The 22,915-nt window shown below is 41.5% G+C and overlaps 1 pseudogene; it reads right to left on the bottom strand.

Annotated features, from left to right (window-relative positions):
• The window catches only part of LOC136118333 (10 kDa heat shock protein, mitochondrial pseudogene), a 43,035-nt pseudogene extending 20,855 nt beyond the window's left edge, over positions 1 to 22,180 (bottom strand).
• Between the last annotated feature and the right edge of the window lie 735 nt (positions 22,181 to 22,915).

A 22,915-nucleotide genomic window follows, 5' to 3' on the forward strand; every position in this document is an offset into this window, starting at 1 on the left:
TTAGACTCAAGACTGGCACAACATCATTTTTGCCTCCTTCTCTTGGTCAAACCAAATTCCAAGGCCAAAGCCAGAATTAAAGGTGAGAAGTGCACTCCACCCCTTATGTGGGAGAGGCTGGAACAATCACGTGACAAAAGGCTTGGATACAGGAAAGGAAGAAGAATTGGGGGGTCAATGATGACATCTTCCATATTTGCTTCATTTAAATTAGATTCTTCACTCTTTTTTTTTTTTTTTGGCTGCGTCGGGTCTTTGTTGCTGTGCACAGGCTTTCTCTAGTTGTGGCGAGTGGGGGCTACTCTTTGTTGCGGTGCACGGGCTTCTCATTGCAGTGGATTCTCTTGTTGCGGAGCACGGGCTTTAGGCGCACGGGCTTCATTAGTTGTGGCATGCAAGCTTCAGTAGTTGTGTTGTGGCTCGCGGGCTCTAGAGCGCAGGCTCAGTAGTTGTGGCACACAGGCTTAGTTGCGCTGTGGCATGTGGGATCTTCCCAGACCAGGGATAGAACTGTGTCTCCTGCATTGGCAGGCAGATTCTTAACCACTGTGCCACCAGGGAAGTCCAGATTCTTCATTCTTAATGTCTCAGGAAAGACTTTTCTTTCAAGGCACTTGTACTTGGTAATTGTTTACTTATTTGTGAGATCACTTGTTTACTGACAGTCTCCCTCATAACGCTGTGAGCCCAATGAGGTCAGGAATCATATTTATTTTATTTGCTGTAGTGTCACCAGAACCTGTGACACTCAATTATTTAATTGAATAAAAATGAACAGAATATCTGAAAAACATTTTAAAAGCTGAATATGTTCTGATAAGCAGGATCTGATAACAGATAGTTAAAGGTTGAGCAAACTTTGGTAGCTGTTATCAGAGCATGAGGAGGTATCCGTTGTCATATTAAATCATGAAAATCAAAAGAAGTAATTGAATAATAGGAGAATGTTTGTGTATGTCTGTGTGTATACATATACATATAAAATTTGTATGTATGTGTATGCATATATAAGGGCAATAGAGTTAGAAGAAGGAGAGAAGGAGGGAAGGAAAAAAGGAAGGAAGGAAGGAGTAATTGACAGGTTAAAGCAGTCGCTGACCAGATATATCTACCCTTGGAAGAGTAACACAAAAATCCCCTAATCATCAATGAGTAATCAACCAGAATATACATCATGTAGGAGCTCATAATAGAACAATAGACTCCGTGTATATAATTTTGTTTACATTTGAAGATGCTGATTTTCAGTTCTCCAGGTATCCCTCCACAGGCAATTGTACCACAAATAGTCTTTAGACCCAGTACGCATATAGTTCACTGTTTATAAGCAGCCATATCAGATGTTCTTATAGACCCTATTTTTTCTCTTTACTTCACGGACTATAGAGAATCTCAAACATTTTAAAAGTTCCTTCGTCTCTTATTGCCATCCTCCAGTTAGTCTGTTACTTGGGAATTCTCAGCTGTGTTTGTAAAAGATACATAGAAAAGATCACTGAAATAGAGTTTCCCTCTCTCTGATGCTGCATTGCTGGGAGGAATGTGGAACCATCTTTGATTTTCACTGAATCATACAGAGTTTCAGAGACAAACACAAGTTTTTGGTTTGGTGTCAGTCTAGTTGGTCCTAGATTCTAATAAAGATTTCAGATGTTTCTTCACTCTATTTGCATGCATGACGTATACATGTCCTCTTTAATCAGGATCACAAATAGCTACAGGGTGCTAACAACATATTACTTTCTTTGCTGCAAGCAGCATCTTGAACTCTGAGTCACTGACAACAGTCTAATCCTACTGACGCTAGCCGGCAGGGTGCAGGGTTTCTAAACGTCTTAGAGAAACAGTGTGTTTTTAAAGTTGTGCGTTTGCTATTTATACTGATTTAAAAGCCCGCATAAATACTTATTGAGCACCTACTATCTTCTGGTGCTGGAAGCTCTAAGCTGTATGACCAGATCCCCTCTTCATGGGGCACCCAATCTAGTGGGTGAAGCAGATATGTGTAAGCAAATGGTTGCAAAGAGATGCAATGCTCAGCAAAAGTGCGATGCTCGGTAAGATGCTCGGCACAGTCAGTGGGAACTTGAAAGAGAAATTGATATTTTCCTGGAGGGCACTCTAAGAGAGAGGTGATGCTTGAGCTTAGGATGAGTTGGAATTTGACAAGTGGGTAAAGGGTGAAGGGCAGACTAGGCAGGAGACGATATTTGAGAGATGTCAGGGTCCAGGAAGTGGAGGACCTGCTTTGGTCTGGGTTTTACACTTAGGGCTGTGGTTCTCGAGATGTGGTCTCAGACCACCACCATCACCATCACCTGGAAACTTCTTAGAAATGCAAATCGTTAGTCCTGGCCTCAGACTTACTGAGTCAGAAACTCTGGGAATGGCACTCCGTGATGATCTTCATTTTAAGGGGTCCTCCAAATGAGTCTAATGTGTGCTCAAGATTGAGAACCACTGCTCTTGGTGATGAGGGGCCATGCATATGTTTGAGTGGGGAAGTGGCTGGATCAGATCTAGATTTTTAGAAAGGTATCTCTGGCCATGATGTGCACGATGGATTTGAACTGGGAGAGGGAGTGGAGGTGAGTGGAAGCCGCGAGACCAGGTAAGGAGCTATTGAGGGCATCAGTGAGATCCGTGATAAGGAATCCAAAGGGAGAACCTTGCTTTTGTTCTCAGTAAGGTGCAGAGACTTTAAAGGTGTATAGGTTATCGAGACGCTTCGCATCTCATTATCTAAATCAGTGGCAGAGGAGCCCTGAGGCTACTGAAGAATTACTACACGGGGCTTATGAATCCATGTACCTGCCTAGACTAAGTAAATCATGGAGCTCGTGCATATGAATGAAGAGACACATTCATTTGAAATAACTTCCAAGTTCTTACTAACTTTTTTGTTATTATGTATGTTTGCATCAGATACTAAAATATGGCTAGCATTCTATAGGGGATCCCAGTGATTTTGGAAATATTATAGAGAGTCCTCATAGTTGAAAAAGTTCACAACCCCAGACCTAGATAGGGTGTCTTGAGTGCTCTTCTACTATAATTATTGGCCATGGAGGCCTGGTACAGCATTTGAAGTTCACCTAGACATGGAAATCTTAATATAGATTTGCTCCTCCGATATTTCTTTCTCTTTATGGGGTTGAGTCTGTAAGCCTGGCACTCAAAAGACTGTTTAGTTCCTCTTAGTGCTTTGCATACGATTAGGGTATTGGTCTCCATGTAAGTGATGATTCTTACATTAGAGCTTTGCAGTCTAAAAAACCCAAATCTCCCAAAGGTATGATTAGTCAAAAGATTAATTTATTTCATAACCTAATTATAATTTCTTTTTACAGAGAATATATCTCTTTATTAAAACAAATAATAAACATTAAAAAAAGCAAGCAAGATAGCCCCACAGAGCAAATTACTATGAAAAAATACATACCTAAGTACATTTGCTACATTTCTCATCCATCCTTGCATCTTATCAGCCACTGTTAATCTCTGTTTTATTCTTAAAGCTCTGTAGAAAACTTCTTTTTCAGTCATTGGAATCCTTATACTTCCAATCAAAGCTGCTGGCTGTTCTGTCTGACTAGCACCATAGCTGTCATCAAAGCTCCTGGCTCTCAGAATCAGAATCTAGGATGGGATCTGCTTGTAGGTCTGGTAGGATTCATTAAAGAAATGGACTTTTCCGTTCAGGTGGCCCCTCTGCTCTCACCTACCAACGGCGAGTTTAAGACCATCAGGTCCATCTCACATTTTATTAAAAATCTAAAAGACTCACCCTCAACTTCTTCAGTGGAGACTGGGATGACTCTTACCAGGAGAGCCCTGCCTCTGACTGCTTACCGCTACACCCGCTAAAGCTTCACATCTCCTCAAGCTTTGACTTACACCATCTCTCTCTCCATGTAACAACAACAATTAAAAAAAAATTTAGAGTCATGTAAAAGATGTTTATATCAGCATAATATTACTTTATATGATGTTTATATTAGGGTTCTCCAGAGAGACACAACCAATAGGATGTATACACACACACACACACATACACATACACATACACATACACGTGCATATACATATACATATATACATATGCAGAGAGATATTTAAGGAATTGCCTCATGTGATTTTGGAGGCTGTGAAGGATGGGCTAACAGACTAGAGACTGATAGAATAGCTGATTTGGTAGCTTGAGTTCAAAAGCAGTCTGGAGACAGAATTACCTCTTCCTTGGAGTACCTCAGTCTTTTTTTTTTTTTTTTAATAGACGTTATTTTTAGAGCAACTTAAGTTTACAGCAAAATTTAGCGAAATGAGATTTCCCACATACACCCTGTGCCCATACATGCATAGCCTCCCCAGTTATCAACATGCCCCAGCAGAGCTGTACATTTGTTACAGTTGATGAACCTGCGCTGACACATCGTCGTCACTCAAAAGTCCATCAGCAAAAGCACGTCAGCTGGTCATGGTTCTCTACCTGGTGGGTGACCTAAACCTTCATTCCTGAAGAGTCTGGGCCATTAGTAGTCCTGCAAGAGTTGGGTTGATGTGGTTTTCCATCACAGCACATGGTAATACCAAGAGAAACTCTACGGGGTCTCCTGTATCCCATACATACTCTTCCTTACCTACATTGTGGGGTAGCAGTCCAATTTCCTCTCAGTAATCAGGATCAGTCGCCCCAGCCAGCACAGTAACTCCCATCTTTGCCTGTTGGTTCAGGGGCATGAGAAACCCAAAGTGCCTCGGAGGTAGTCTTAACTTCCAGTTCACTGGAAGCATTGTTGTGTTTCCTGGTAAAAGAATCTCTCCCTGGAACTAAGACCTCTAGGCCAGTGAGAATAAGATCTTGGGACAAGAAACAAAAATTTTGCTAGTGGATCACTAGGGATAATAGTGACTGGTGTCATTCTCATTTCCACCCCTTGATTCCCAGAGTTGTGAATCCTGGCTATGGGAGAAATAGCACCATATATTGGACTCTGACTCAGAGCATATATAGCTTCCTGGAAAACCTTGCCCTAGCCCTACAAGTTACAGCCCAGCTGATGCTGTAACTGAGTCCTCAAAAGGCCATCACACCTTTCTGTCAAGCCAGCTGCTTTAGGATGGTGGGGAATATGGTAAGATCAGTGTATTCCAATGGGAATGAGCCCATTGGCACACTTCACTTGCGGTGAAGCAAGTTCCTTGATCAGAAGCAATGCTATGTGGAGTACCACGACAGTGGATGAGGCATTCTGTAAGTCCACAGATGGTAATTTCAGCAGAAGCACTGTGTGTAGGGGAAGGCAAATCTGTATCCAGAGTGTCTATTTCAGTAAGAACAAAACATTGCCCCTTCCATGATGGAAGTGGTCCAATGTAATTAACCAGGTAGTTGGTTGATCACCCCAGGCAATGATGCCATATCAGGGACTCAGTATTATTCTCTGCTGCTGGCAGATTGGACACTCAGCAGTGGCTGCAACCAAGTTGACCTTGGTGAGTAGAAGTCCATGTTGCTGAGCCCGTGCATAACCTCTATCCCGGCCACTATGGCCACTTTGTTCGTGAGTCCACTGGGCAATAACAGGGCTGGCAGGGGGAAAGAGGCTGACTGGTATCTACAGAGCAGGTCATCCTATCCACTTGATTATTAAAATCCTCCCCTTCTGGGGTCACCATTTGGCAAGCATTCACATGGGACACAGATATCTTCACATTTTTTGCACATTCAGAGAGGTCTGTCCACATATGTCTTCTCTAGACCTCCTTGTCACCAATTTTCCAGTCGTGTTCCTTCCAAGTCAAACCACAGACCTCACATGGCCATAGACTGTGAATTGTTATCTAATTGCTATCTAATTTGGCCATTTCTCCTAACAAGCAAAATGAACAATCAGGTGCACTGCTCAAAATTCTACCCACCGGGAGGATTTCACTTCACCACTGTCCTTCAGTGATATCCCAGAAAGGGTTTTAGTGCTGTAGCTGTGCACTTTGGGGTGGTGGCTGCATATCACACAGGACTATTGTAAACAAGGCCCAAGTTTTCTCTTTCTCCAAGTGATCATATGGAACTCCCTATGAGGTTATAGGTACAGGCTGGGAGAGACAAGGTACTATAGCAGGAGTGGGAACCCAGGAAAGAGTTGTTGCTACAGTTTGCCTCAAAAGGCAGTCTTCTGGCAGGATTGTCTGTTCTAAGGGGGCAGTCAGGGTTTTTCAATTAAGGCCTTCGACTGATTTGACGAGGCCCACCCACATTATGGTGGGCAATCTGCTTTACTCAACATCTACTGATTTAAATGTTAATCCCATCTGAAAAATACCTTCACAGAAATATTTAGAATAATATTTGACCAAATATCTGGGTTCTGTAGCCTAGCCGAGTTGACACATGAAATTAACCATCATAATGTTCTTTCCTAATAGGAAAAAGCCTGTCCTCCCTCCCTTACCCCTCCCTCTTTTCTTTCCTTCTTTATTTCTCTCCTTTTTCTTTCTACAAACACTTTCTAAGAGCCCACTAGATTCCTGATCCTAGAAGCCTACTGATGAAGTTGAGCTGTCTCCTTGGTAACCATCTCTAACCCAGAATGGAATACAAACTGCTTTCTGAAGCAGACTATCTTCTTTAGAGGGATCATATATCCCTTTCCAATTTTAAACCATAACTTACAGGAGCACGATTTTACTATCTCTTTTAAACAGAAAAATAAACAGTTTTACAAAGAGATTAACGACTGATGCCACTGTTTAGCTGGTGGATGCCCTGATTTAGATGCTGCTGATTGAGAATTTGTCACGATTTGGTCAGAGATCAGCTCAGAGATTACTTTTGTATTACAGAGTTTGTAATGGAAATGAATGGTTTAAAAATATTTCAGAGGAAAATATTAAACCCAATTTACAAAATAAACTGTTTTCAAGCTGTTTAGGTGGTTGAATATATAATTAATGAAACATGTAAGTTACACTACATTTTAAAATAGATTTATTAAAGCAGGTCCAAAGATGTCTTATTTGTCAAAACAAACTTGAAAAGACTATGTTAAGTCTACTTTGAATTCTGTGTCACTCATAAACTTATTTATCATGAGGGCTGCTTTTCTAGAAATGGGACTGCCTCCCAAACCAGTACTGGAGTAGACTAGGGAAGCCCCATCCCTATGGAGTTATATGCTCAGCATCTCACATCGCTATGCTGCCAACTCATGTCTATTCTTTCCAAATCCCCATAAAGGCCACAAGCCTCCCACCATGGTTCCCTACCCACCGCCCCACCCCACCCCACCCCCAGCCTGCAGGGATGTTCATGATGTCCTTCACAGCATCAAAAGTTTCCACCAGTCCCAATCATCTGTTGATCTTTACTCTTGTTTCCTCAACTATTTCCATAAAGGTGTCCCAAGCTATTGTATAATTAATATTTAAAATCCCTGGTGATACTCTTCCCTTAAAACCAAGTCCAGTCTTATCACACGTACACATTGCCAGTCATTGATGGGTTCAAAACTATCCAGAACACAAAATTAAGTGTCGAAAAGAGAGGCCATCCTAAACTAAGCAACACATTACAAAACCCATTTAAGTGGCATAGCAGAAAGCTGATTGGTTGAGAGTATATGCTTCATAGTACAGTAATGCTTATTGGACAGCAGCATACAGCAGAGTCTGTCACATCCTGTCTCATTGGCTGAGAACACACGATCTCCTCAGCTTGGGGAAAACAGACATTGCAGTAGACTATAATGAATCGTATGTGAAGATACATATTTTCTTTCTTTAACTTATGACTATGGAATCATTTCAGAGACAAGTAGCTTTATAACAAATTATTGCTGCAAAAGGTAATACTAAATGTAGTGTACATGTAATTGAAAAATTACTTTGTATTAAAATATATCATCTTTGGGACTTCCCTGGCCTTCCAGTGGTTAAGACTCTTCGCTTCCACTGCAGGAAGCATGGGTTCCATCCCTGGTCGGGGAATTAAGATCCCGCATGGCACATGGCACAGCCGAAAAAGAAAACCAAATCATCTTTAATGCAGACTTTTCATGATTTCAGACCTAGTGTCTCCCCGTGCCAAATTATTCCAATATTTACAAAAGAAAATACCTATTTTTGAACAAAAGCAAGTTGACCACTTGTGTCAAATTTTCTCAACTTATGGGGTATTTTTGTCATGCCTACTATTATGTACTTAGAAATTCCTAGTGCCCCATGGCATTTCCACCTGCTTTTGTAAATAAACTTTTTTACAACACAGCCACACTCATTCTTTAGATCTTGGTCATGGTGGCTTTCACACTGTAAGAACACAGTTGAACAGGGAATTCCCTGGACGTCCAGTGATTAGGAGTCCGTACTGTCACTGCCCTGGCCTGGGTTCAATCCCTCGTCAGGGAAATAAGATTCCACAAGCTGTGGAGAGAGGCCAAAAATGACAGAGATCATTTAGTCCTGACAACCTGAAATATGTACTATCTGTGCCTTGTAGAGTTTGTGACCCTCTGCTATAGACACTCATAATATTTTTGTCCTTTTAGGCAGTTAGAAGGGATTTTCTGGACTTAAAGGATAAATTAGCATAGACTACTTACCTCTATTTCTGTAAATCTTCAAAAATAAACTACATCACCATCCATCTTGAATGTTTTACAGAAAAAATTACCTAGAGAAGCTCTGTCCTATATAAACATAGTGTGAGCCACTTAGGTAATTTAAAATTTTCTAGTAGCCACATTAAAAAGGTAAAAAGAAACAGGTGAAATTAGTTTTAGTAGTAGATTTTATTTAACCCAATATGTCCAATATATTATCATTTCTATATGTAACCAGTAGACAAAATTAGTAATGGCATATTTTACATTCTCTTTTGTTCTAAGTTTTCATCATTCAGCATCTATTTTATGCTTATGGCATACCTAGATTCAGACTAGCCACATTTCAAATCCTTAATAGCCACCTGGGGCTCCTGGCTACCGTGTTGCTCAGTGCAGGCCTAGAAGCAAGGGAAAGCAGATGCTCTTTTACATTCTTTTATATTTGTTTTCCTTTGTTCATTCAACTTTCATTCAAGTTTTAAAATTACTTAGGTCTCACAAAGGTAAGAAAGACTTCTGAAAGACTTTAATTCTTGCTTAAATACTTATATACTGATGTTATTATTTTGCAGTTTTCTGAGTATGAAAACGTACAGTGATGGTGGACAGGAGGAAAAGCCTGGTAGACATCTGGAAGGGGTCCACTTGCCAGAGCATAACAAGGTCATGAACAGGGCTACCAAGAAAAGAAGATAGGAGGAAATTTCCGTTTTGAAATACCTGTATACTTGCTTTTTTTTTTTTTTTTACATCTTTATTGGAGTATAATTGCTTTACAATGGTGTGTTAGTTTCTGCTTTACAACAAAGTGAATCAGTTATACATATACACGTGTTCCCATATCTCTGCCCTCTTGCGTCTCCCTCCCTCCCACCCTCCCTATCCCACCCCTCCAGGGGGTCACAAAGCACTGAGCTGATCTCCCTGTGCCATGCGGCTGCTTCCCACCATCTATCTATTTTACGTTTGGTAGTGTATATATGTCCATGACACTCTCTCACTTTGTCACAGCTTCCCCTTCCCCCTCCCCATATCCTCAAGTCCATTCTCTAGTAGGTCTGTGTCTTTATTCCTGTCTTACCCCTAGGTTCTTCATGACATTTTTTTTTCTTAAATTCCATATATATGTGTTAGCATACGGTATTTGTCTTTCTCTTTCTGACTTACTTCACTCTGTGTGACAGACTCAGCTACTAGCTTTCAGGTCTCCATCCATGACCCAGGAATGCGTATGGGCCAATGTAAACTTGACCAGGAACTCCCTGAGGGCAGGAGCCCAACATTCCTTGAATGAATTGAATTCCTTCTCTCTTTTTTTTTTCCTCCTTTGATTTCTTCTCAAGAGCTGTCCCCCTCCCATTTAGTTTTCAGTCAAATGTACCTTCAAGTATATGGAATTATATGGCTAATTTGTTACTATGCCATGAATTGTCATATTTCCTGTTGATCAATGTTATCAGTTTTCCCCCTTTTTAATGATCTGGCTGAAAACTTGCTCTCTTTGATTTTTTTTTTTTTTTTTTTAATTCAGAAGAGAGAGATTAAGAAATGGTGCTAGGTTAAGAAATGGAAAAAAACTTCATTGGGATATAGATGTTGTTCTTTCTTCCTCTCCCTCCCTCTCTCTCTGTGTTTGTCATATTTAAAGTATATTTGTGTTAAATACTCTTCAACCGACTTAAAATATATCCATAATTTATATAATCCACCCACCAAGTGGCCAAGAATCAAATCCATATACACTCATCCTCTTCAAATGCAGAAACAACATACTTGCATATTCCACAAGCTGGTATTGGAGATCGGGAGTTGATCTTTCTAATTAACAGAAAGTCCAGTGCCCAAGAGAGAAGCTGAGCGTGAACCCGGCCTCTCTTGGTTCACTGTTGGCAGGATAAAGGAGTGGGATGGCGATTTTAAGGCATGCATATATCCATCACCTCTGTCTTGCCCATGGTAGACACCACTAATCAACCACTACATTCCTTCCTGCTGAGCACAGATGTGAGCTCAGAAACTTTCTAACTGTAACCCTCTAGGAAGGCACTATCAAATGATTAGAGTTTGCACACAAGGTAAACCTATATAACATCTCTGGTATACAAGGTAGAGCTTAGAGTCCAAGACTGTGGTTAAAAGATAAGAAGCTGCTTATAGGCTATTGATACAATAAAATACCCTTCATGGCCACCTGAAGATAGTCTTAAGAAGAAGGGTAGGGGTAAAGGAGAGTTATTTGTCATGAGGCAGGTGAAGAACGAGCAGCGTTAAAACCAGATAAAGGCCTTTAAATCTTTATTGAACAATTTCCAAGAGTATAAACCTCTGAGCTCTTAGGAATTTTCCTCCCATTTTGGTGTTCTAAACCTTTTTACTAGAATTTTCCATTTTCAAATCCCTTACTATACTTTAAACTACAGAATTTAAAGATAATGGAACCTCTTCTGAATAAAGGGATCATCCTCTCCATTAATGAGCTATCGATGTCTCATGAATAAGTTTTACAAATCTGTTTACACAACAATTTGTTCCCCAGCATATGTAACCCTTCCAGGCATTGTGCCTACACTATGCTTTGTTTTGTTTGGGTGCTGTTTTTTAATTACAAAGGACATCTGAATAAATATCGGCCCTGCTACTCTGAAGTTCATTTTCTGCTTATTGACTTCTCAGTGTATGAGCAAAACAACATTTATTTTCCTATCAACTTAGCTATTCATATAATGGGACTCACTTTAGGTCTTCTTTCCCAGAGTATATCGCTCTACCTTTTTTTGTTGTTGGGTTTTTTGCTCTCTTCTTTTTAAACAAAGAATCCATTCTACAAAGAAAATGGAATATAGTATTAGCTGCCATTCTTATTCATTTTAAAGGAAACAATGCCATTTTGTAGCAATAACTCACCTACCCAGAGGTCATTTTTCCAATAATGTCAGTCACTGAGAACACAGCTCAAAGAAAAAGGCCTCTGAGAAGTTAAAATAAACACCATGAGCTCATTCGCTAAGCTCATGAATTTGATTTCCATCCTTTTACTCTGTCATTCAGCAACTGTCTTTTCCCATTTTAGACATGATCCTAATAAACCTGGTTACGTGGTTTCTTAGCCCACAGAAGATTAGAAACAACTAATTCAAAAAAGATCAAGAGGCTTCTAGAAATTGACATGATGGCTGGTGACAAAGGAGAAGATAGAAAAAGACCCAGACTCAGTAATTCAAAAATTACAGCACGGGAGAGGGATAAATTAAGAGATTAAGACTGGCATATAGGGCTTTCCTGGTGGCGCAGTGGTTGAGAGTCGGCCTGCCGATGCAGGGGACGCGGGTTCGTGTCCCGGTCCGGGAAGATCCCACATGCCTCCGAGCGGCTGGGCCCGTGAGCCATGGCCGCTGAGCCTGCGCGTCCGGAGCCTGTGGCTCTGCAACGGGAGAGGTCACAACAGTGAGAGGCCCGCGTACTGCAAAAAAAAAAAAAAAAAAAAAAAGATTGTCATATACACACTACTATATATAAAATAAATAACTAATAAGAACCTACTGTAGAGCACAGGGAACTCTACTCAGTACTCTGTAATGACGTATATGGGAATAGAATCTAAAAAAGAGTGGATATATGTATATGTATAACTGATTCACTTTGCTGTACGGCAGGAACTAACACAACATTGTAAATCAACTATACTCCAATAAAAATTCATTTAAAAAAAATTACAGCAATGAGGAACCAGTTTGTGTCTTGTCAAATAGCTCTACATTCTGCAGCAATCTCCATTACCCTAGAAATTATGTTCCTAACTACATCTTTTTTAATTTATTTTTTATTTTTGGCTGCATTGGCTCTTCATTGCTGCGCGCGGGCTTACTCTAGTTGCATCGAGCGGGGGGCTACTCTTCGTTGCGGTGCACCGGCTTCTCACTGCAGTGGCCTCTCTTGTTGCGGATCACAGGCCCTAGGGCACGTGGGCTTCAGTAGTTGAGGCGCATGGGCTCAGTAGCTGTGGCTCGCGGTCTCCAGAGCACAGGCTCAGTAGTTGTGGCACAAGGGCTTAGCTGCTCCGTGGCATGTGGGATTTTCCCGGATCAGGACTTGAATCCGTGTCCCCTGAATTGGCAGGCGTATTCTTAACCACTGCGCCACCAGGGAAGCCCCCTAACTACATCTTTAAGTCATCGATTTCATATTCAGTATTTTTCATTTAAGATGAGGTAGGTATACAACATACTTTAGGAGACTTTTGGATGATGAGATGATATGGTAAAATGGAAAGAGGACAGGCTGTAGAGTAAAACAGATCTTTCTGCTTCCTGCAGTTTAACTGAGGTCCGTACATGGAGTAGGGAAACTGGGTGCTTGCACTGGGCTCAGAGTTGAAGTTGGAAGAGGGAGTGTAGGAAACATTTCACCTCATTCCCCTTTTCCGAATATTATTAGAATGTTTTTTTCAGAATAGACTCTTTTTTTAGAGCAGTTTAAGTTTCACAGCAAAACTGAGGGGAAGGAACAGAGATATGCCATATGGCCCTGCCCCTGCCCCCCCCCGCATGCACAGTCTCCCCTGTTATCCACATCCCCCATCAGAGTGGGACATTTGTTACAACTGATGAACCTACGTTGACACACTGTTGCCATCCAAAGTCCATACTTCCCATTAGGATTCACTCTACTTGTTGGTTTGGACAAATATACAAGGACATGTGTCCATCATTATGGTATCATAGAGAGTAGCTTCCCTGCCCTAAAAATCCTCTGTGCTGTGCCCCAGTCCCTGGCAACCACTGATCTTTTGACTGTCTCCATAGCTTTGCCTTTTCCAGAATGTCATATAGTCTGTAGCCTTTTCAGACTGACTTCTTTCACTTAGTCATATGCATTTAAGGTTCCTCCATGTCTTTTCATGGATCAATAGCTCATTTCTTTTTAGTGCTGAACATCATCGCATCGACTCAATGCACCAGTTTCTTTATCCATTCACCTACTGAAGGGTATCTCGGTTACTTCTAGGTTTTGGCAACTATGAATACAGCTGTTTATAAACATCTATGACGGGTTTCTGTGTGGATATGGGTTTCTACTCCTTTGGATAAATACCAAGGAGTGCAACTGTTGGATCATATGATAGGAGCCAGACTGTCTTCCAAAGCGGCTGTACCACTTTGCATCCCCACCAGCAGTGAAGGAGAATTCCTTTTGTTCCACATCCTCACCAGCACTTGGTGTTGTCAGTTCCAATTTTGCTGTTTTACTAGGCGTAGAGTGATATCTCATTGTTTTAACTTGCATTTCCCTGATAACATATGATATGGAGCCAGTTTGGGAAATTTTAAAGATAACTGTAAATGCAGTCCTGCTCTCCGCCTTCACATCACGTAAAGTTCTTCCCCAGACTATAAGGATGTCTATTCATTCATTCATTCATTCACTCAGCCTTCAGCAAATATAGTGTGCCTGCTACATACCAGGCACTGCACTAATTGCTGGGGATACAGTAGTGAAAGTAACTGGTTGTTAAAAAAAAAGAAGAAGAAGGGGGCTTCCCTGGTGGCGCAGTGGTTGAGAGTCCGCCTGCCAATGCAGGGGACACGGGTTCGTGCCCCGATCCGGGAAGATCCCACATGCCGCCAAGCGGCTGGGCCCGTGAGCCATGGCCACTGAGCCTGTGCATCCGGAGCCTGTGCTCTGCAACGGGAGAGGTCTGCGTACCGCAAAAAAAAAAAAAAAAAAAAAAAGAAGAAGAAGACGATCGGGAATGTTTCCTGTTCTACCACCACCAAAATCCTGGAAAATTTGGAAGCTCCCCACTGTGAAACTTGGCACACGTCAAATTTGAGTTGACATTAAATTGGGTCAACATTTAGTGGTGACAGAGGCAATCAGGGTTAATGTCGAGTTTTATTTCCCCCAAACATAGAGAATTAACTGAACGAAGCAAGATATGGGAAGAGAGGCCTTGATCTTGCGTGGGCAATCAGTAAGCAGAAGAGTCCTCTTGCACTCAGCTGTCGGTCATTGGTGTGGCATCAACCCCTGCAAAGACCGTACAGATGGGATCCACAAGAGAGAAAGTCCTCCTTACTGAAAGGGGACACCCCCTGGTTTTGACAAGTGGTCTCTTGTTTACCAACCTAACGTTAGAGCACGTCTTCACACTAGGCTAGTCTTCTACCATATCTTCAGGCATTGAAAAGAATCCATCGTTTATATTTGCATTGAAGATTTCATCTGAGATCATGTTTGAAAGTTGGATTTATATGTTGTAGTTACTAGAGAAGTTACTATGACTTTATTTATAAAATGGTGTTTACTACTTTAAAGACTCAATAAAATATCAAAGAAAAGGTATTTTAACTGGGGGCATAAAGAAAGGGGGTCAAAGGTAGGTGACTTACCGAGTGGCTGGTCACAGCTATGCTCCAGCATAGAAAAAAAGTTAGTCTCACATGACCTTAGAATTTATTTTTTTCTTTTTATTGATTTTGGCCTTGGCAAGTGTTGGAAATATGATTTCAAAGCCCATGGGAATTCTCAAGCAATCACCTGCTTCATTTTACTGACCAGGAAATTGAAGCTCAAAGAGATTCAATGATGCTTATGTTTCTCTTGTGTTGGTAGCAGGAAGTTTGCTGGATACAGACACAGGGGAAAGGCACAGATGTTGCTTTCTTCTCAGAAAAGTCTCTCAGATGTGGATGGACCTAGAGACTGTCATACAGAGTGAACTAAGTAAGAAAGAGAAAAACAAATATTGTATATTAGCGCATGTAGGTGGAATCTAGAAAAATGGTACAGATGAACCAGTTTGCAAGGCAGAAATGGAGACACAGATGTAGAGACCAAACGTATGGACACCAACGAGGGAAACTGGGGGGTTGGGGGGATGAACTGGGAGATTGGGATTGACATGTATACACTAATATGAATAAAATAGATAACTAATAAGAACCTGCTGTATAAAAAAAATACAACAAAATTCAAAAAAAAAAAAGAAAATCTCTCAGGCAGAACAACATCTGGAACATTCTATTTGGAATATCTTCTATAGTTATCGAGAGTTTCATAAACAAGTCAGAAGTACATTTGTACAAGGAATTATTGATCATTTGTTGCCACGTTCTTTTATCTGCAGTGCCTAGGTTAGCTTTTTGCTGCTAAATTGGAAGGCAGTTAACATCAGTTTCAACTTTTTGCTTCTTTCACTTTATTCTAAGTGAGCCAACACAAAATGTCCACGGTTGTTCTTTTCAATCTCACAGCTTCCTTCTGTACCACTTTGCTGTAGCAGGAGGACACACACTTGCTGTTTATCTAAGGAAATTGTAAATGTGTGTGTGTGTGTGTGTGTGTGTGTGTGTGTGTAACAGCCAGTGGTCTAAAGAATTTTACTACCCAGTTTAACAACTCAGGTAATGGGATTTTACATTGCAAGTTTTTTTCTTCTATATGATGAAGAAACGATTGGCCTTTTAATTTAAAGTCTTCTCTCAAAAAGGTTGCCTCAGCTACAATAAATTCTGGATTAAAATGTTTCTGCTAATTCATTTTTCACTGAGCCAACCAGTCTGCCAACCAAGCTGCTCTTTATTTGAATTCAAATTGATAGTGAAATATTTTAAAGCAATCTATTTGTGGTTTCTTTTCCCTTTAAACTTTTTTTTGTCATTTAAAATCCAATATTGCACAGAGTGTAATTATCTCATTCAACAAATATTTGCTATAACTTTGGAGTTAAGTTGCACTATTTTAGAAGCAGAAGGTAAATAAAACTGCACTGAACCAAGTAAGGAAATCCTAGACTCTGATGGACTGTATGACTATGAAAAAAGCACTTCGCCTCACAAGGCCTCATTATTCTTGTTTATAAAAGAATAGGATTGGACTAGAGGATCTTTAATGTCTCTTCCAGTCCGAGATGTCATGTTTCTGTATACTTGGCCAAGAAATATAGATGTCTTATCTAGTCCCAAGGCTGATTCAAATAGCAACTACATGTGAATGATTTCCCACTCTTTATCTGTGCTGAACTTCTCTCTGAAAAGCTAGAGGCATGTACCAAAGTATTAGTTTGCTATGTCCATTTGGATGGTGAGTGGGCATGTCTAATTTAACGTGGCCAAAGCAGAATTCCCAATCCACCCCACTGACCTCCAAATGAGCTTTCCCTTAGTCTTCCCAAATCAGTGGGATGGCTTTACTGTCCACCTGGTTGCTTATGCCAGAAATCTAGGATTTTTCTCTAACTATCTCTCCTTTCTCACTCATATCGAGCTGTTGGCAAGCTCTGTGGACTCTACCTTCAAAAGCAATCCTGAGTCTTTCCATTCCTGTTCATCTCCACTCGCCTCATCCTCATCCAAGTCCTCACCATCCCTCTCCTGGACCACTGCAATCACAACCCAACTTGTTTCTCCATTTCAATCTTGCCTCTCTGCAAACTGCTTCTTTCCACACAAAAGCTAAAGTGAGCTTTTAAAAATATAACAGGGCTTCCCTGGTGGCGCTGTGGTTGAGAGTCCGCCTGCCGATGCAGGGGACGCGGGTTCGTGCCCCGGTGCGGGAGGATCCCACATGCCGCGGAGCGGCTGGGCCCGTGGGCCATGGCCGCTGAGCCTGCGCGTCCGGAGCCTGTGCTCCGCAACGGGAGAGGCCGCAACAGTGAGAGGCCCGCGTACCCACCCCCCAAAAACAAATATATATATATATAAATCTGACCCTGTTCCTCTCCTGCTTAAAGCTTTTCAGTAGCTTCTTACCACGTTTAGGATAAATCGGAACTCCTTACTCTGACTTATAAAGCTCTAAAGGATCTGGACAGTCTCTGTCCACTGCCTCGTTTCTTTCACTTTCAACTTCCCCCATTTATACTCGGGTCAGTCTGACCTTTCTTTTCCTTGAACATTAGTCAGCATTCTCCAGAGAGAATCAATAACATCTTTATATTTACATACATAAAGAGATTTATTATAAGGAACTGGCTCACGTGACTATGGAGGCTGAGAAGTCCCAACATCTACCATCTGCAAACTGGAAACTCAGGAGACCTTGATGTGGGTTGTAGTCTGAATCTGAAGACCTGAGCACCAGGAGAGCTGATGATATGAGTCCAAGTCTGAAGGCCTAAGAGCCCGGGATGCTAATGATAAATCCCAGTCCTAGGGCAAGAGAAGACCAATGGCCCAGCTCAAGCAGTCAAGCAGAGAGAGTGAATTCTCCCTTCCTCCACCTTTTTGTTCTATTCAGGCCCTCAATGGATTGGGTGATGCCCACCCACATTAGGGAGGACAATCTTGTTTACTCAGCCTATGGATTCAAATACTAACCTCACCTGAAAGCCCCTTCACAGACACACCCAGAAATCATGTTGAAACAAATATCTGAGCAACTAAATATACCACGACCCAGTTAAGTTGACACATAAATTTAACCATCACGTGTGTCAGCCTCATTCCCCTCTTAACGACCTTGTGCTAGATCTCCCTTCTGCCTCAAATCCTTTTTCATACTCGCATGGCTGATTCCTTCTTGTCATTCAGTTATCACCTTGAGAGTCACCTTCTTCCCCCAAAATCCTTCCCTAACCATCCAACGTAAAGTATCTCCCTAAGCTACTGTTTATCAGGTCACTCTATTTTAATTATCAGCAGAATACTCGTGACTTTCTGAGAGTTTTCTTGCTGTTTATTTGTTTATTTTTTGCTGTCTTTCCCCCACAAAATGCAAGTTTCATAAGTACAGAGACCTTATCTTGACCACCAAAATAGCCTTAGCACAAGAATAGTGCTGGCACATAACAGGATCTCAAATACTTGTTGAATGAAGGAAATCCCTCAGAACCCTAAGAAACCTAGATGTTGTTAACCAGATAGTGATGTTTGTCCCCTTAGATATTTGCTCACAAGTAGATGTCTTTGTGATTTGGGAAAGAAGCTTCTGCCTTACACGCATATTATAAATATCTGGAGATCTCTTAAGGATTTATCTAATAGAGGTGGTCACAAAAAGTGATACAGCTGATACAAGCCCCATATGAGGTACCATGAGACTGAAAACCAAGAGAAAAAGTAAGCAATAGAAATATGCCTATAGGTAACCCAGACGTTGGAAATAGCAGATAAGAGCTTTAAAATAACTATGATTACTACATTCAGGAAAATAAAAGAAAATTTTACTAGAGAGGAATCTATTTAAAAAGAATAAAATAAAAATTTTAGAGTTGAAAAGCCTGCTATCTGATGTTAAGAGCCCATTAAATGGGTTTAATGGTTGATTAGGTACAAAAGAACAAAACTTAGTGACTGAAAGACAAGTTAATAGAAAATGTTCAACTGAAGCACAGACAAATGAATGAGAAAAAAAAACCAACAACAGAAAAGAGGGTAAAAGATATATGAGATACAGTGAAAAGGTCTAACACGTAGGTAATCAGAGACTTGGAGAAGAAGGGACTAGGACAGAAAAGATATTCGAAGGGTATTGGCCAAAGATTTGCCCAAACTGATGCAAACCATCAACCTCCAGATTCAAGAAGGTCATTGAACCCCAAGTTGGCTAAATACAAAGAAATCACACTTGGGGACATCATAGTAAACTGCTGAAAACTGAAAACCAAAGACGGAGGAAAAAAAATTCATGAAAATCAGCCAGAATTGTGAAGCTGGCAACGAAGTTGTAAAGGGCCTAAATAACCCAGACACTGGAGAGTTTGTCCTTGGATCATCTAGGACACAATGTGAATCCATTTTAGTTAGAGCTATCCTATAATTTTATTTATTATAATATATTTGAAAAATAAATTATATATCGCCACACATTGGATTCATCGTTATTGCCTACTACTCAACATATTTTTCATTCATTCATTCATTCACTCTTCCATTTAACATTCTTGAAGATATTTATCCAAACACCTTCTATGTGCCAGCCCGTGGGTTATGCACTTGTGATATGGTAGCAAACAAGAGAAATGTAGTTGTTGCCTTCTTGGCACTGCTCCCTATGCTTTTAAAAAATTATCTCATTTATGATTCCCATCCATTCTACAAAAATGCCCATTTTACAAATGTAGAAATGTAAATCCAGAGATATTAAATAAATTTAGCATGGTTACAGAGCCTGTAATCAACAGAGTGGTGATTCAAACCCAGATGTATCAGATGTCAAAGCTCACATTCTCTCTCTTGAACCATATTGTCTCCACGGAAAACATTCACATTTCCCTTTCATTTATCTAAGCCCTACAGATCCTGTCAAGTGCAACTGAAATCCTTCTTCCTCCATGAAATCTTCTTTGATTAAGCCATTGACTCTCTACCACACAAATTAGCACTGAACTCTACACGGTCTTGTTGAAAGGTACATCATGTAAGTTTGTATAGTCATCTCAAAGTGTCGAGACTCTGGGGCAAGGATGAGGTTTTACATTCTTCTGGGTTCTTTGTACCCAGCACAATGGTAAGCATCATGGTAGATTTGCAACTTAATTGGACTCTAAGTTTCATCCATTTATTCTAACTTCTGGATTAAGATTGAACCAGAAGAAGGGGGAGAATATTTTGATGACCCCACAAGGATCTTTTTCATCTGAGGGACATGAAGTCCACAATTCCCTTGAAATTGTTGCCGTATTTTATATATCTTTGTGTACGTATGCAATTGCTTCAAATTCTCGAAGGAGTGTGAGTGACGTCCACAAAAGGTTAAGAACCGTTCAAAGCAGTCCTAGTGGTCCACACCTTAATGCCCCATCTTAAGTTGCTCCACATCATTTATATGTAGAAAATTAGAATTTACGTTTTTATAAAGCATCACAGGTCAGTTCCCCCTTGACATCCATTCTGGAGACCTGGCAGAGAAAAAGTGCCTGTTTTCACTTTGGAACAAGAACACAGCAACAACAAAGTTCAATCCTAATCATTCCGAGGCAATTATGAGAAGTTAAGACACGCACCACTACATTTCTGACAGGCTTTTACAATCCACTTTTATTATTCAGCTCTTACTAAAATGCTAATCCCCTGGGAGGAAAAAAAAAAATCTCTGTATGGGTTCTTTAGCACAAACAAACATCTTAAAGGAAATGTGAAATAAAAACCACGTTGACATAATCTCAAAGATACAGTAGGAGAAGGAATGACCAGACCCCTGTCTTGCCATTGAGAAGGGGAGGGGTGGGGAGAATAAGGAGCTTATATAAAGTAGGGTGAGCTGAATTGGGAAGTGGGAAGGTAGGGAGGCACATCTTCCTAAATCCATGAGCTGTGTGACGATAGTAAGGGTAAGCCACCAAGGAGAGTTGAGACCGGGATTATCTGGAGACGTACATCCATGATTTTTAGAGCAATGTTAGAACACTTCCACCTAAATAAATTGGTGTTCCTATTTTGCCATTGGTAAAGGCAAACCCCACCACATGGTCTCGCCTATAAAACCACCTGCCAATAAAAAAGTATAAAGCGCATCATGAGATTTTACCCTCATAACTACCAAGACGTGATGAGCTTTCCATTTTTTAATTTTCTGTGGCAACACCAGTAGAATTGCCGTTGGAATTTTGTTCTAGAAATTAAAATAATGGATTATATAGAGCCTTAGATTACATCAGTGGGTTGGACTAAATCAGTGCTTCTAAAGGTTCTCACTCCTACTAAATGCTTATGAAAAGGAAACATTGCCCAAACTTTGTTTTTTGTTTTTTGTTTTTTTGCGTTACGCGGGCCTCTCACTGTTGTGGCCTCTCCCGTTGCAGAGCAAAGGCTCCGGACGCACAGGCTCGGCAGCCACGGCTCATGGGCCCAGCCGCTCCGCGGCATGTGGGATCTTCCCGGACCGGGGCATGAACCCATGTCCCCTGCATCGGCAGGTGGACTCTCAAGCACTGCGCCATCAGGGAAGCCCCTAACTTTGTTTTTAATCCCATTTTGCTTAGCAGATGTTCTGAAGAGGCACACGTGATGATCAATCCCGATTTTCAGAGAGCATGAACCAGGGCATGTGAGGATAGGAAGGATGCTGGTGTTGTAGTAAAGAAATGTTATATATCTGAGGCAGTGGTTGGCTTTTGGACCCAGGACATTGTCCAGGGCTGCCTTGTTTACCCTCTTTGCCTTCTACCTCAGCCCTGTGATGGGGTATTGTTGACTCCTCTGAATCCTATAAAGGGGAACATAGAGATGATTTCTGAAGCCCATCTCCAGACCTCAGCCCTCTGCATATGTCCCTCTTCCTTTTCGTTTTGTTCAACTAGCAAAGCTAGCTTTGCTCCAAAGCCATGGTACGTTCTTTGCCATACCCCACCCCGAATTGGTAACTGGATTCTTGTGTTGCTTCCCTGTTCTGCTAAATCACCTAGTAGCACAGGTCCTCTAAGAGAAGCTTGTCAAACTCAGCCTAAAAGCTAGGGACCCTTTGTTCACCAGTGGGCTATGTTAATTCTGGCTATTGACCATACCTCTGGGTCCCTATTGCTTTGCTGGGACATACCTGAGCATGTGAGTCTGCCCTGCAATTGTCCCTACTGCTGAGTAGGGCACCTGCTGCAGTGGGTGCGATACCAGCACCTGTGACTGGGCTGGCTCCATCTTGATCCAGTTCTAGGTCCAGTTTTAAGTCTTGCTCTGGGTCTTGATAGCTCCCAACCTTCCTTGTCCTGTTAGAGCCCAAGACACATCTCACTGGGTTCTGAGGTAGAATATATGCCTCGTTAAAGAGTAGATTGTTAAAACTCCCCTGCCCAAGATCTGGACTTGTTCTAGATTCTTGAACTTTCTAGAATCTCAAGATTGGAGTAGGGCTAATACTGCATAGGTGGGTCAATGGTTTCAGCTGTGGGGAGAGGAGAGCTGGAAGCTGGGGCAAGTGGAGGCTCTCAGGGAATAGTAAATGAGCCTCTCCTGAGAACGGAAAGAGAATTGTAGGAAAAAACAGTAAAGAGAATATTAATCCCAGCTTAATCTTCCTCTTTTGTTTCTCTTCTGATGATTCCCAGGCCCTGCTCTGGCTCAGGTTCACTACCTGGGATGACTCTGATGTGGGTGGTCCAGGGACTGCACCCCAAGAAACACAACCATGGAGGCTGCCACAACCAGGGGCCCAGCACGTGTGGCATCGCGGACAGTCATTTTCACATCTAGGAAAGGATCCAGCTGGAGCAGAGAGAGGGCGGAGTCAGACCCACTGGTTGGGACCAGCATCTCGGTACACCAACCCCAGGGTGTCCGGCGGTCCTGTAGCTGTTCCAGGCAGGGATGGTCAGGTGCAGTGCCTTCTGGAGGCTGCAAACAAAGGAAGGCTGACTTCCTCCAGCTGGGCCAGGG

Source organism: Phocoena phocoena, chromosome 2 (assembly GCF_963924675.1).
Source record: "Phocoena phocoena chromosome 2, mPhoPho1.1, whole genome shotgun sequence".
Classification (NCBI taxonomy): Eukaryota; Metazoa; Chordata; class Mammalia; order Artiodactyla; family Phocoenidae; genus Phocoena; species Phocoena phocoena.